This window comes from Bos indicus x Bos taurus, chromosome 11 (assembly GCF_003369695.1).
Source record: "Bos indicus x Bos taurus breed Angus x Brahman F1 hybrid chromosome 11, Bos_hybrid_MaternalHap_v2.0, whole genome shotgun sequence".
NCBI classification, from domain to species: Eukaryota; Metazoa; Chordata; class Mammalia; order Artiodactyla; family Bovidae; genus Bos; species Bos indicus x Bos taurus.
Window position 1 is genome coordinate 36,907,013 of NC_040086.1, and position 15,258 is coordinate 36,922,270.

Consider the following 15,258-nt stretch of genomic DNA (forward strand, 5'->3'; position numbering starts at 1 on the left):
TTTCTCCATTCCCTAGCCCACGTTTCTCACTATGAACTAATGGTACATAATAATAAAACCCTGGATGTCAGCCAGTCCAGAGTTCTGGCTAACTTGTAGAGTGTTTGTGAAAGTTGAAAAACCAATGCAGCTGTTATCCTGGGTACTTTCCAGCGGAGGATATGTTTTCCAGATGAAAGCGCAAATAGTGATTGAAATGTAATCAGTATTTTTGGCATCTTGGTATTATAATTCTTTTCAGTTTTTTGTTATGTTAATTGTTCATTTCTTAGGACTTGTTTTATGTTTTTTTCTGTGGTCTGTTATCCACTGAAAGTGAGGAGATGAACGAATGCTTAAGTAGTTTTTCATTCTTTGTTTAAAAACAAATCAACAATGGCAAACAGTCTCATTTGTTAGCTGAAGACTTATTTAAAATAACCACAACATTTTCGTTGAAGATATAGTTTATTGTGAGACTCATGTTTCAGGCAGCATAGGGAAGAAAATCTAAATCCAGTGTCCACATTTCAGAGCTGACTGGAAACTTGAAGATCCTTCAGGGTGGCTGCAGCCTCTGTGCTCATCCCGTGTTCCTGGGGCCGGGATGGCTTTGACAGTACTTGCCTTACTTAGCAGTGCACTCACTTTTTAAATCCCCATCCACTGCCCTTTAAGGGGAGGAGTGCAGATGACGTCATTGATATTTGGGGCTTAGGAATTTTTTTTTCTGTTTAAGTTAGAAGGGGCTCTAGTTGATCCATTATTCTCAACACTTAAGAATCGGCCTGCAATGCAGGAGACCCTGGTTCGATTCCTGGGTCGGGAAGATCCACTGGAGAAGGGAGAGTCTACCCACTGCAATATTCTTGGGCTTCCCTTGTGGCTTAGCTGGTAAAGAATCCGCCTGTAGTTCAGGGGACCTGGGTTTGATTCCTGCGTTGGGAAGAGTCCCTGGAGGAGGGAAAGGCTACTCACTCCAGTCTTCTGGCCTGGAGAATTCTATGGACTGTATAGTCCATGGTGTTGCAAAGAGTCGGACATGACTGAGCGACTTTCACTTTAGTTTTACAGATCCTGCTGCCTGAGTCTAATTTAATCACAGAATCACCAAAAGTGATTGTAATGTGTGCACAGGGTTGGGAACTGCTGTTCTGGCCCAGTCCTCTCTATAGGCAAGGCAGCCGAGGCCCAGAGCCTCTGAGTTACCTGTCCCAAGCCTCCCCTGGTTCTGACCTGAATGTGGGGTAATTGGTTTCTGGAAGGGACAGCAGAGTCTCTGATTGCAGATCCCTGGTGATCTTTCCCCAAAGGCCCTTGGACTGCCCTGTGCAGAGTCAGGCCAGGAGGCTTCAGAAAACAGGACCCAGTGCAGAGGACAGGGCCTTGAGCTCCCTGTCCCTTTCCCCCAAGTAGAAACCCCCTCTGTTTTCCCACTGGAGCTGCCTCATTCCTCAGTGAGAAGGGAGGTGAACTGCCTCAGGTTCTTCTGCCCCGCAGCCCGGATCCCCCCCCACCCACCAGAAACAGATTTGTAATTAGCTAAATGAGATGGTGGCTTCTGGACCACTTGCTGTTTACCACCAAATAGCCGGTCCCCTCCCGCATCTCCCAGATGCTTCCTTCTCTTTTAGGGAACAGTATGTATTAATTAGGCACAGTGTTTGCTATAACTGACCATGGCTAATGCTGTGTATGTCCATTAAGGATAATTTAAGCCAATTAAGTGCTAACCTGCTGGACAATAAGGTGCAGGTGTGTGGTATCCAATGAGAGGGGATGGACCATGTGCACTCTGAGTTGGTCGTTTCCAGCTCTTCTCATGTCTTTGTCTGCGAGGCCCTCCTCAACTGTACTTCATCTTGGTGGTTACTGCTCCGGCAGGTGGGTGCTCTAGCTGTGTGGTGGGCTGTGGTGCTGGGGGTGGTGACCCGGCTCACCCTGTCTGCTCACACCGGGCACTCCACTCGGGGGTAGAAGCCCCCTCTCCTAGAGGAGAGGAGATCACGAAGGAGGAGGACTGGGGAGTTGTGAGAGGAGAGGAAGCCAGGGGGTTGGAGCAGTTTATGTGCATGGAGACTTTTCTTGAAAGTTTGAAGAAATTTTGGTAAGTATGTATAGCTCCCTGAAAATGTGTGCTGCAGTAGATGATTAGCATATTTTGGAATGTGTGATAGAAAAACATTTGCATTGTAAAGCAAGACTGGACTAAAGAGCTTCGGTTCATTTCCAGACCTGCCGTCTATTCTTGTAATGTGACAGTATCTGTTTCCAAATGTGGAACTCAGGGAAATGGAACAAATGAAGGAAAGGAAAATGTGTGTGTTTTTATTCTCAGGGTGTCAGTAGGAGAATTCACACATCCTTTATTTAAAGTACTCACTGGCCTTTGAAGTGACCCTGCACCCACACCCCTCCCAGAGAGACTGTGGCCGTGATGGGGAAGCTGGTGATTTTCTGCTTTCTGGACCTGAATACCTTAGCTCTGCTGTCATCGAGAAGCTGATGTGAAGGTTTGTGACTCTAGGATCCGGTCACAAGGACCTGAGAATTGTAGGCTGCACTGGGCAGCGTGCGCTGAGCTCCTGTGGGATGGTCAGGCTGCCAGAGTGGTCTGATTTCCCTGCCTCCCACCTGCTGCTCTGTGAGGGGCTGGTTTACATCAGAGAGGCTGCTCCTGACCTCACTGTCTATTTCTGGCAAGAGAGGCACAGCAGAGATGGAAGAGACCTCCTGCCATTTAGAGGAAGTCAGATAAATACTCACTTCAGAGAGTGTGTCTTGAGCCAAAATGCATATGAGTAGGTGACAGCTCCCAGCCTACATTGCCTGCACAGTCCTGGATGTAAAGATTAACGAATTTCTATTGGAGAAGGAAATGGCAATTCACTCCAGTGTTCTTGCCTGGAGAATCCCAGGGACGGGGGAGCCTGGTGGGCTGCCGTCTTTGGGGTCGCACAGAGTTGGACACGACTGAAGCGACTTAGCAGCAGCAGCAGCAGCAGCTCTGAGTCAGAGACGTGTTAATGAAAACTCTCCATCAGTGCAAAACCAAGGGCAAGTGCTGGCCTTGCTGATTTTGTTTTCTTCTTCTTCTTTTTGAAATGTACGCTGAGAGCAAGGGGGAGGGGACTCCTCATCCTTCACCTGGAAAGCCTGTCGAGCTGGTTAGCAGGAACTTTCTGGAACTTTAGAGAGAGTTCCTGGAGTGTGTGTGAGTGGTGAGCAGTCAGGTTGAAGAGAGCGCGTGTTTGTTGGCTGTGCCTCCCTTCAGTCAAGAGGGAGCTCTGCACAGAGTCCAGGGCTGACACAGTAGCCAGCTTGCCTCTGAGGAGAGAGCACTTGTCAGCACTGCATGGTCCCTCTGGGGGTGACCCTCCCTGCCTGCGAAGCTGGCACTGGATTTTCCACTAAGAAGGGTTTCAGCAACTGAGTACATTCTTAGTCTTCTGGTAGTGATCCCGAAGTTTAAAACAAAGTTTGTTCCCTTGTAGAGCTTATTCTACTGAGCTTATTGGTTTAAAAGAAGAGACATTTTTGGACCCTGGTCATCCAATCTCTACCTGCCCGCAGAGGCTGGAGTCTCCATTCTGATGTATTTCACTCTGTTTCTTTCCATCTGGAGACAGGAGAATGATCTCGCGGGAACTTGGCCAGTCTTTCAACACTCTGTGTACACGGAAGACTAGGCGTCATGTGAGGGGTCTGTTTGCTCACTTGCTTAGTGCCTTTGCAGTCAGAGCATACAAAGAAGACCAGCACACTTCCTGTCATCCTTCTACAGACCAGTGTGCGGCAACATGCATTTTAGAGAAATCTCTTCGACAGCGGCTCCCTAGTCCCTCAGAGAATCTGAGGAATTTCAAAGTATCCAAGGTGAAAATGCAAAAAGTCTCCATAAGCTTGAGAATGATCATCATTGTAGGTCACCGTGTTGATCCATACTCTCATCCCTGGTCTTACAAACAGGCCTTCTCTTTATGTCTTTGAATATATCAATCAGTTCTTTTCAAGAAGCACATCAATGTCAGAGACCCATCTGACACTTTGTGACCCCAGGGACTATACGGTCCATGGAATTCTCCAAGCCAGAATACTGGAGTAGTAGCCTTTCCCTTCTCCAGGGGATCTTCCTAACCCAGGGATCGAACTCAGGTCTCCCTCATTGCAGGCGGATTCTTCACCAGCTGAGCCATAAGGGAAGCCCTAGAGACCCATCACCATAAGACAAAACCAACCAGCTTCTGGCTTAGGAACTGCTAAATGCCTAACTCTTCATTGTCCCATAGCTTAGTGTGATTGCAGTGAATGGCTTTCTCATGTTTTCTTGATGCTTCCAAACATGTACGTTCACTTTTTTTCAGACATGTTTTGGTGGTATCATGATCTGCCTATAAAAAATGGGTGAGATAAGGATGCTTCTGGGAACTGCATTTTAAAATAGCCAAAATAAAACCAGTTTGGCAGCAGTGCGGTACCTTGGTTGTATATCTGGTTTGTCACCAGCTCATCTTCTGAGTATCCCCATCCTCATGTCAGAACTAAGCTGCAAAGTGACTGATGCTGGATATGTGAGCACCTTTAAGTACAGTGGGTGGGACTGATGCAGTCCAGTCCCCACCGTTAGAGCAAAACTCTGATCAGGAGAATCACAGAGTAATTTCTTAGGGAAATTTGAAACGCAGGTACAGTCTCCTCCTCAGACTGAAGAATCAAAGAAAGGTTTTCGTATAAGCTGTATCAACAGAAGAATTATAACGCACAAGCTGTTTCATATTGTGATGTTCTGTGACTTCCTTAGATTAAAAACTTTTTGCATCTTCACACCTGTTCAGATAGCAGGAATGTCTCCACTTTTTGTGAAGGACAAAATCCCTGACTCAGTAATAATGCCCTCAAAAATATGTCACATCAGCATGGGCAGTATTTTCTAAGGAAGTTTTTTTTTTTTAATGAACAGATGTTTTATTTGCTACCTGTGATATTAAAGAGTATAAACTTAACTAATAGTTGCAATGATAAATATTTCCAGTGGTACTCTTAAAATTAATGTTTGCATTAAAATATAAAAGGCGTTCTCAAAACCTTTTGCCCATTTTTTTCCATGGGGTTGTGAAACCCAATGTGAATGTTTATAAATGTTTGCAGAACAGTACTTTTATTTTAAAGAGAATGGAGACATTCTCTTAATATGAAAATACCCCAACAAAGAATGGTTGTAATTAAAGTAATAAAAGATTCCATTAAAAATACGAAAAACCGTTCTTTCGGAATATGCTCAGCCCGACGGAAGAGGGTATGGTGCATGCCTGGGGAACCACATTGTGAGCACTGTAGTTATGACTACAATGTGTGATCAGAAGAACGGTGAACACTTTGTGGTTAACCAAATCACAGAGGCCTGTTAGTTGAAAGGGATGTTGGAATTCCTGCAGCCCCTCTTTGCACCCAGTACTCAGCCTGCTGCGGCTGCTCTGTCAAACGATACTTACCCACCCTGGGTGAGCCTCTGCCGATGCTGGTGAACTCCCTTGCTCTCTGGCCAGCCCTTTGCATTTTTGGACAGCTCTAGTTGTTAGAAAGCTCCTTCTAACCCTGAGTCACTATGAATTTGTTGCTCACAGCCTGCCAAGGAGTCTGTGCCAGCGCCCACATGAGAGCTCCTAAGCTACTTAAAGAGAGTTGTCTGGTGTTGCTTTAAGAGTGTTTTCCCCTCGGGGGTCCTAAGTTTTGTCCTGGACTCCCAAGGTGTCTTACAGCCTGGCTGCCCGCGTCTGGACCCTCTGAGCTGCTCAGAACCGTTGGTGATTATTTTATTTCTGACAGTTGCCCTGCCTTCTGCTGGTGCTTCCTATTGAGCTGACCACATTTTCTTTGCACTGCTGTCAGTTTTCACCTCTTCTAACTTTGGGTAGTTAAAAAATCTAAATGTAGAATGTGTTCTTAAATAAATAGGAGCCCCTTCTTGGTCCAGGGTCCTCTGTGTTGCTGACTGTGCCTTCTGATGAGGAGGAAAGTGTTGACCAGCCTGGGCGCTAGGCTTTGAATCTCTCCCACTACCTTTTAGTTTTGCAGTCAACCCTCTGAGTATTGCTATTCAGCCAGCAATAAAGACTTGACTTGGGAAATCAACCTTTGTAATTTAGATAGACATTTGAGGTTGCCATTTGAAGTTTTTCCTTTGATGATTATGGGAAATCAAAAAATTTAATGTTATAAGTATAGTAGAAAATGTAAAATATAAATAATTCTTAGATTTATTTCAGTTTTGTTTGAGTTTTTACTATTTATGGCTTTAATTTGAACAAAGTTACCTTTGGATAAACTGGAAATTTTTTGTTGATACAGCTGCTCTGTTAGGGACAGTGCCTCTAATACCGTTGGATGATTAAAAATTTTTCCATATGAAGTTTATTCATTAAATGTTTACCTATTGTCTACCATGTGCTATGCATTATACCTAGGGATATGTTGCTAAAAAGAGATACCTAGTAATTCATAGAGAGTATGGTAAATAAGGTGAGCTAATCTTTTAACAGGTAATTTTTTAAACACTCTTGGTACATGCCATGAGGAAAAGATGTAACAGGATGCCCTGGGTTGGGGGCTTCAGAAGAGCCTTCCTGGAGAAAGGAATGTTTAGGCTGACTCAGTTCTTATTTGTCTGTTGTCCCTATCTTTAAAGTCACAAATGATTGAGAGAGAACGTCTCTGCTGATACGAGATTAGAAAGCCTTCCTGGGACTTCCCTGGTGGCCCAGTGGCTAGACTGTGTACTCCCAGCACAGGGGGTCCAGGTTTGATCCCTGGTCAGGGTGCTTGATCCCACATGCCACAACTAAGACATGGCACAGCTAAATAAATGAATATTTTAAAAAAGAAAGCCTTCCTAATTAGGATACTTTCTGGGTTGAAATTCGCATTTAATGCAGGAAAGGCAGCTTTAGAGTTCTCTCAGACACCACTAAAAATTGAGCCACTGCTGAGGTGCCCACTCCATTTTCTCTCTGCACAGAATCAACGGATGCTAACATAATTTGATTCCCTCCAGTTCTCTAAATTGTCCTCCTGTCCTGTTCATTCTTTACTCCGTTGCTGAGTTTGACAAAAGAAACAGCAAACTTCTTTGAAAGTGTTTGGAGGAAGAAAAAACTAAAGTGTGTGTTATGTTGTAGATATTTTGGGAAGTAGAAAATTGGTTTATTAATAACGTATTTTTAAAATATGTTATTAATCACATAACAAGGAGATGACAGTACAGGCTTGACTTTGGTCAGATAAGAAATTAAAAAATAGTTTCCAAAATCACATCACCAGGGAACTCTTAAAGAAAGTCAAAGCTGTCTGGATCCTCTGATTCTTGTTCTTTTAAGCCTATATCCTTCTGCAGGAACAGGGAAGGTTGCTGGTTTCCTTTGCATTCTCTCCTTAAAAAAAAATTTTTTTTAATTATCAATATTTTAATTCAGGTATAGTTAATTTATAGTATTATGTTAGTTTCAGGTACGTAGCATAGTGATGCAGTATTTTTGTAGATTATACTCCATTGTAGGTTATTACGCTTGTTCCTACAAAGAAAAGGTATGACAAACCGTGTGTTAAAAAGCATAGACATCATTCTGCTGACAAAGGTTGGTATAGTCAAAGCTATGGTTTTTCCAGTAGTCATGAGTGGATGTGAGAGTTGGACCATCAAGAAGGCTGAGCGCCAAAAAATTGATGCTTGGACAGCAAGGAGATCAAACCAGTCAATCCTAAAAGAAATCAACCCTGAATATTCATTGGAAGGACTGATGCTGAAGCTTCAATTATGTTGACCATCTGACGTGAAGAGCTGGCTCATTGGAAAAACTCTGATGCTGACAGAGATTGAGGGCAAGAGAAGGGGGCAACAGAGGATGAAATGGTTGGATGGTATCACTGACTCAATGGACATGAGTTTGAGCAAATTCTGGGAGATGCTGAAGGACAGGGAACCTTAGCATGTTTCAGTCCATGGAGTTGCAAAGAGTTGGACACAACTGAGCAACTAAACAACAGAAAATAAGTTGTTTCAAGATAATGACTGTAATTCCCTGTGCTGTACAGTGTAGCCTTGGTGTGCTTTTGCTTTTGAACCCGATTGGGGACTTCACCAGCTAAGACCTCATTTTCATTTTGAAGTAATTTGAGCAATAGAGCGGGAGCCAAGCAAAATATGGATAGGTTGTGCTTGCTGCTTTGCCTTTCTGCCCAGTTTGGAACATTGGTTGGGTTCTGGCTTGGCCCTTCAGTGGATGTGTGTGCTTGTGTCTGGTCACCTACAGTGAACACATACTTGGTTGTGTATCAGAGAGATCCTCTGTAATTCTAAGCTTAGGCAGTATTTTAACCAGGGTGGCTCATTTTTCTCCTATGCCATGCTAAGTCACTTAGTCATGTCTAGCTCTGTTCGACGCTATGGACTGTAGCCTGTCAGGCTCCTCTGTCCATGGGATTTTCCAGGCAAGAATACTGGAGTGGGTTGCCATGCCCTCCTCCAGGGGATCTTCCTAACCTAGGGATTGAACCTGTGTCTATTACATCTCCTGCATTGGCAAATGGGTTGTTTACAACTAAGGCCACTTGGGAAGCCCAATATCTGTGTTTAAATATTACCAAAAGTGAAAGGGAATCTCCACATTTGCTTTAACTGACCTTTGTTACCAGGCTTGGTGCTGAGGACCTTTGTAATCAAGTTTTAAACAGTAAAGTGTAAGATTCATATGGATTTCAGTCTGTATTGTTAAAAGTTTTTTTAAAAAAGAACAAACTTTTTTTTTTTCAAATTGAGAAAGTTTAAACAAATTTTGGTAGTAGAGGTTTAATCCTGTTAAAATGGTGATTATTTGAATGTTTCTTTCCGGGATTGATGTCATTTTTCCTTTTCGAGTATCATAGGCCAACCTTTACTCATTTTGTTTATTTGAAAAGTTGCAGATTTCTAAATAGTTTGGGAAACATTTACCAGTCACGCAGAGGGGAGGGTTTGCTGCTAAAGTATAAATCCAAGCAGTGAGGCTTGTTTGAACTGCTCTTCAAGACAAATGAATTCATATTATAATATTTAAACCTTTGGAAATTGGTATTATTAGACAAGCCTAAGATCTTAGCCATTTTGCAAAGGAGAATGATTCTCAGAATATGACATATTTAAGATCAGTATGTTTATTTATCCCAAATGAGATTTGTGAAATTTGTGATTATTCCATTCCTCTCCAGATAGGACCCTTCATACTTTGTGAGTTGAAAAGAAATTTCTTATAAAAATTCATTCTTTCCTAAATGAATCTGAGTTAGGAGACTGTCACCCCTTACATAACAGTTACAGTTTATCTGGATCCAGGATTCATATAATTTAGGCAGAAGGAGGCATTGTGGCCCAGCATTAGAATGTTCCTTGGTGACACTGCCCATGCCTTGCGCCGTTTTCTTTCACCATTGTTTTTGAGCATCTGCAGGGGCTGAAGTGCTGGTGCTGAGGGTATAAAGGTTAGCAGGACAGGGAGGACCCCAGCTCTCACGGATCGTAGTGTGTGTGCCTTGTTCATCATTTCCTGTAGCGCTGCCTTGCGTTGTGGTTTTACATTTTTCTGTCATTTGATCATTATTCCAGAAAATTGAGATATGCGTTTTCACTTGATAAGATTTGCAGAGGATTTTGGCAATGGGCTGTTCTAGAAGTAAAAGTCAGCTTCCAAATAGCACGTTATTGCTCCTCTGTTGTGCAGGCACTCATTCCTGATACCATTTCCCAAAGAATAAGGCTGTGAAATGCCAAGCTCACTCAAAGTCAGGATTGGCGTTTTGGCAGCAGTACCATTAGACCGACATCCTAATGTAATTTAAAACTATCTGGAAGTAAAAGTAAGACCAAAGTGGTTATTTATAGTGGCTCAGAAACTCCACGTTGGCTATAAGACCGTGATGTTAGGTCTGCATTGAGGTAATGATTTCAATTGTAATTGCCTTTCTATGTTAATAGAACAAAAACAAGGATAACTGTAAAGTATATGAGGAAGCCTTGTATTTTAATAGGAATTATTTTTAAATGTTTTTAATTGGTTCACATTAGGTGATTTTCAGGCTTATAGGTAGATACAGGAAAAGCTGACCTTACTTTTGCAAGTCTTTTTTTGAAATAAAGCTAGTGTTAAAAATTTTAGACCTTACAAATTTGTATTTAGAATCTAGATGGTATCATATGTAGGTAGAGAAAAGAAATAAGGTACTTTGTTTAAAATTTTAATGTATGAATAGTACATGGGGATAAATTTCTATGCAGTATATAAGAATTTTTATTTTGTTTAAAGACACTCAATAAATCTGTTTATAATTTCACTGTTCATTATAAAGTTTATAAAATGGGAGATGCTTTGTTATTCCCCCTACATTGTAATTTTCCTTAGAGAATAATATTCTTGGCCATACTGTATAGTAATGATAAGTTTTTAAGCCACCTTGATGTGATATTTTAAACAGATTGTTATAAAATGAATTATGGTCAGTGTATCTTCTGATAGTGAATCTTTTAAAATATGTAATTTTCTTTATAGTAAGGGTTAATTTTGCTCCTCCAAGTAGTAGAACCTATTTTAATTTGCCCATATTAGAAAATAAAATTTATCGCTAGAACTTTATTCATAAAATTAGAACTGGCCTTCCAGTGGCATCTATCATCTGGATAGTAAAGAAGTTACTTCTGAATGTTGGGAATGAAAGGGTCTTAGTCTGTATGGGCTGCTGTTACAACGTATTATAGTCTGGGTGGTATATAAACAACATTTATTTCTCGTAGCTCTGCAGGCTGGAAAGTCCACCATCAAAGTGCTGGCACATTTGGTGTCTGGTGAGGGCCTGCTTCCTGGTCCGTGTCCTCCTGGTCTGTGTCTCCTGCTGTGTCTTCACATGATGGAAGGAATGCCTACACTCTGGGGTTTCTAATTCCATTAGGTGACCTAATCACCTCCCAAGGCCCAGGTCCAAATGCCATCACATTGGGTGTTAGGATTTAACATGTGAATTTTGGTGGGAGGGAGCACAAACATTCAGTCTGTAGCAGGTTTGTTGTGAGTGCTTTAGGCTTTGAGTGTTGTAGACAGAAGATGGCTAAACCATCACCGCTTCCCTGAATTACTTATGTTAGTGTGAGGCAGGAGTCACTACTGTGAGTTTTTACATCAGAGATGTGATGAATGGGACCCATGGTATATGAAATTCCAATTCTTTAGTACAAAGTAATGTGCTCTTATGTTCTTGTCTTCTAAGCCCTGCCTTCAAATCTTAATTTGCTTAAAGGTAATACACACGTTTTCTTTAGCCTGAACAGTGGTTTCTTAACCTGTTTTTCATATTCCTTCATATCTTTTCACAGATATACCATATCTGTGCTTACATGAAAGAAACTTTTTTTCCCCAACCCCCAAGTGAATTTTCATTCTTCGGGAAATATTGTCCCCATTTGGGAATATGTGAGCAAGGACACCTGGCTACGTGGGTTGCCTGCCTTACATGGTAATTAGGCTTTAAAGGAGGCTAATCTATTTTCTTATTTATTAAAGAACTTTGGGTCCATTAGATGGTTTTCTGATATGGATCACTATTAAAGGGTTGTTCCTCAAAACACAAGCTATTTATTCATTCATATAGTCATAAATACTTGGTTCAAACCCTCCTGGCTTCCTCAGTTCCTTGCTCCACCACCACTGGCAGAGCAATTAATAAATAATTAAATTAATAAATATTAATTTATTTAATTAATAAATTTATTAATCTATAAAATAAGGTAATAATGGTATCTAGCTCTGAAGGTTACTGGAGATGACTAATGAAAAAACAAATAAAGCACCATGCTCAGCATAAAGTAAGCCAGCAAAAAAATTAAGTTGTTTTTAATAGTACTAGAGTTCTCATTCGGAGAAGGCAGTGGCAACCCACTCCAGTACTCTTGCCTGGAAAATCACATGGATGGAGGAGCCTAGTAGGCTGCAGTCCATGGGGTCTCGAAGAGTCGGACACAACTGAGCAACTTCACTTTCACTTTTCACTTTCATGCATTGGAGAAGGAAATGGCAACCCACTCCAGTGTTCTTGCCTGGAGAATCCCAGGGACAGGGGAGCCTGGTGGGCTGCCGTCTATGGGGTCTCACAGAGTCGGACAGGACTGAAGCAACTTAGCAGAAAGAGAGAGCAGAGAGAGAGTGGTCATTGATTGCCAGCCTCATCAGCTCTCTGCATTTTAAAGATTAGATGATTCTAGTGGCTCTAGATTCAGTGGTGATAAAAAATTACAGATGTTGGGTTCATGGCTGTATGATTTGATCCTATTGTTTTAAGTCTTCAGGCCCCAGTTTCCACATTTTGTTAATTAAGATAGAAAGCAAAATAATTTGGTTGAAACTTCAAATATAGCAGTAATCCTAATAAATATACATGGGTTATATTTGCCCACTAACTGACAGACTCTTGGATTAGAATAAAAAATAAGAGACATACCTAAAACAAAATTACTTTAAAGAGCAGAATGAGGGTGGGGAGGGACAGGCAAATATTACTATCAATAAAAGTAGAATTAATATATGCATGGGGATAAAGTCAGAATATTTCATAATGTTGACAACCCACCAAGAAGATAATTATGATTTTGCATGTATCCAGGGAGCTACAAGGAAAGCGTGTTAATCCACAATCATAGCGGTAGATTTTAACACACTCTGTCACTCATAAGTAAAGCAGACAGATGTTAAGATGACTATAGAGTATTTGAAGACCACCTTTGTTAGTGAGATTTAAGTTTAAACAGGTCTTTGAGCACCCTTCCCTCTCAAAATGGTCTGAGTCGATGAATTTAGGCTGCTTTATGCAGCCGTATCATACTCTGTACAGTAGGTGTGTTCCCATAAAAAGTTTCAAGTAAACTAGATAATCGCATAAGTGAATGGTAAACGTTTCTGAAGGACTTTGTGTGCCTTTTGTTATGTTGTCAGCTATCACACTGGGACTTTTCCTGGGCATCCTGGTGTTGGTGAGCAGAGAGCATTGTTTAGGATGGACTTCTGGGCCTTTTTGTGGAACTGGCTCCATGAACCTGAGCAATGCTTGGTTAGCCAGATTTATTCATCACAGTGATTCCAGGTGTGGCTTCTTGCAAAGACTCCTCCCTCTTGGCTGACACGTGCTGCGCTTCAGAAAGCTTCAGGAGCAAACTGTGAACAGGGTGTGACTCTCTTGCTTTCTGGCCACTGAAGAGTTGAGAGGGTTAAGGCAGAACTCTCAGAGGTCCCTTTCTGGAACCTTTCAGATGTAGTTTGGTCCCTCCAGAGTCCCAGAGCAAGATCTTTTTGTTTTTTTAAGATGAGACCACCAGCAGTCCAATGTATCCTTTTTCAAGTTTTTTTTGTGAGCGAAGTGAGAGGGTTTTTTTTAAGTGTTTGAAGAACATTTGGATTTGTGAGTCCTGTTGAAGTAATGGTTAGCACATGGTTTTCCTCCTCAAAAAGGGTTGGCAAATGTTAAGTCACCTTCTTCTTTATTTAGTTTATTTAAGTCTTTAATTAATATTGGGTACTAATGAAGTATGTTTGTGCATGTATGTAGTGCCAATGGAAATTCCATTTATTCTCTCTTTGTTGCTTTGCTGTTTAATATCTGAGTAGTTGGGACAAAAAATAAATTACTTTCATGGACAAAAACTAAATTAAAAAGGGAAACATACATTTTAATATATGTGTATAGAGAAGCACTTTATTAAATGTATGTTCATTTTCATTAACTGCCTAGTCTAAAAGAGTGACTGCCTTGAAAGCAGAGAGCCCAGCATATCTGGGTAGCTCAGGAGAGTGTGTGTTCTGGGCTTTATATGACTGATGGAGATGGTACCAGTGTGGCAGCTTGAATTGCTGTTGCTTCTGTGGCCTCACCTTCCCATCTTCCATCCAATCTCCCACTCACCCAGCCAGTTCATAAATAATTGGCCAGCACTTAACTTCTAGGTACCTTGCTGGGAGTTGAGAAATATAAGGACATTGTGATGGAGACTTGAACTTAAGAGTTTGTGTCCTGCTGATGGTTAGTAAGTAGATGTTTTGAAATTATGAAACAGTCTTACAGTGATAGGGTAGAGATGTATGAGAAGCCTAGGAGGGAGGACATAGGTGGGCTGCCTAACTCAGACCGGGTGGTGGTGGTGGAGGAAGCACCAGGTGTGGCTTCCGGGATGAGGTAACAGCTAGCATTTGTGGGAAGAGCAAAGAGTTGTTCTAGGCTGTAGTTTGGAGGTGAGACCAGAGTGTGCCTTTTCCTTCATGAGTTGTAAGACTTGAGGAGAAGACTATTGAAACCAGGCTGGAGAGCTGGGCTGGGCCCTCACAGATGTTCTCATTTCTCTTCACAGGGTTCTGGGTGTTATTCAGAAGGCATATGGATTTTTTATTCTGAAGGTTGGGGGCATTTGGTGGATTTTAGTTGTGGGAATCAAGTGATTAGAATTACATATTAGAAAGGTCCCTCTGGCGGCAGTGTAAGGGGAGTGGGTTAGGGATTGAAATCAGAGGTGAGGCTCTGGAATGAGAAGCTATTGCTTGAGCCAATTTGAGATTTTTCAGGAGGTGCAGCAAACCAGGGGGCCTGCATATGGGAGGAGAGAAAAGTGAAGGATGACCACAAGGTTTCTAGCTGAGGTCGGTTAGGAAAATGAGGTGTCGTTCAGTGAGGGAGTGAGGCAGCAGTAAACGGGATTTGGAGGAAAGAATGAGTTTAGTTGTAGGCACTGGCTTGGTGATCCTTAGGAGACTCTGCCCTTAGCCATCTGGGTTGTGATTGTTGGCACAGAGTAGCGGATAACATCATCCCACAAAACAGAAGAGGGCGTTGGAAGGAAACCTGGAGATAAACCATAAAGAACAAAACCCTGTGCGTTGATCTAATACCCATGTGACAGGGAAAATAGATTTAGTACCTTGGAAAATAAACAGATCATGTTTTCCCTCTAGACTTTGCCAGGTGTTGACTTTCAAAGAAGAGGAGAACTAATAACTCAACTCCCAAAGCTGGGAGTGGTGAAGCTCCAGTTTCTTTTCTGTTGTTTGTGACCTTGTGGCCACACAGGCCAAAGCCGGTGGCACCTCTTTGCCTCGTAGGGCTACAATAATAGTTTCCTCATCTATTTCTGTCTTTGCCAGCTTGAAGGAATAAAGTTGTCTTCTTCATGAAGTAGAAAATGATAAAGCTTTGTGGAATGTCTGTATTTTTGGAAAATTCCAG

General features: G+C 41.9%; 1 protein-coding gene across 4 annotated transcripts in view; it reads left to right on the forward strand.

The window, feature by feature from the left end:
• The window catches only part of SPTBN1 (spectrin beta, non-erythrocytic 1), a 211,195-nt gene that overhangs the window by 44,641 nt on the left and 151,296 nt on the right, over positions 1-15,258 (forward strand). The gene's annotated exons all lie outside the window — the stretch shown is intronic.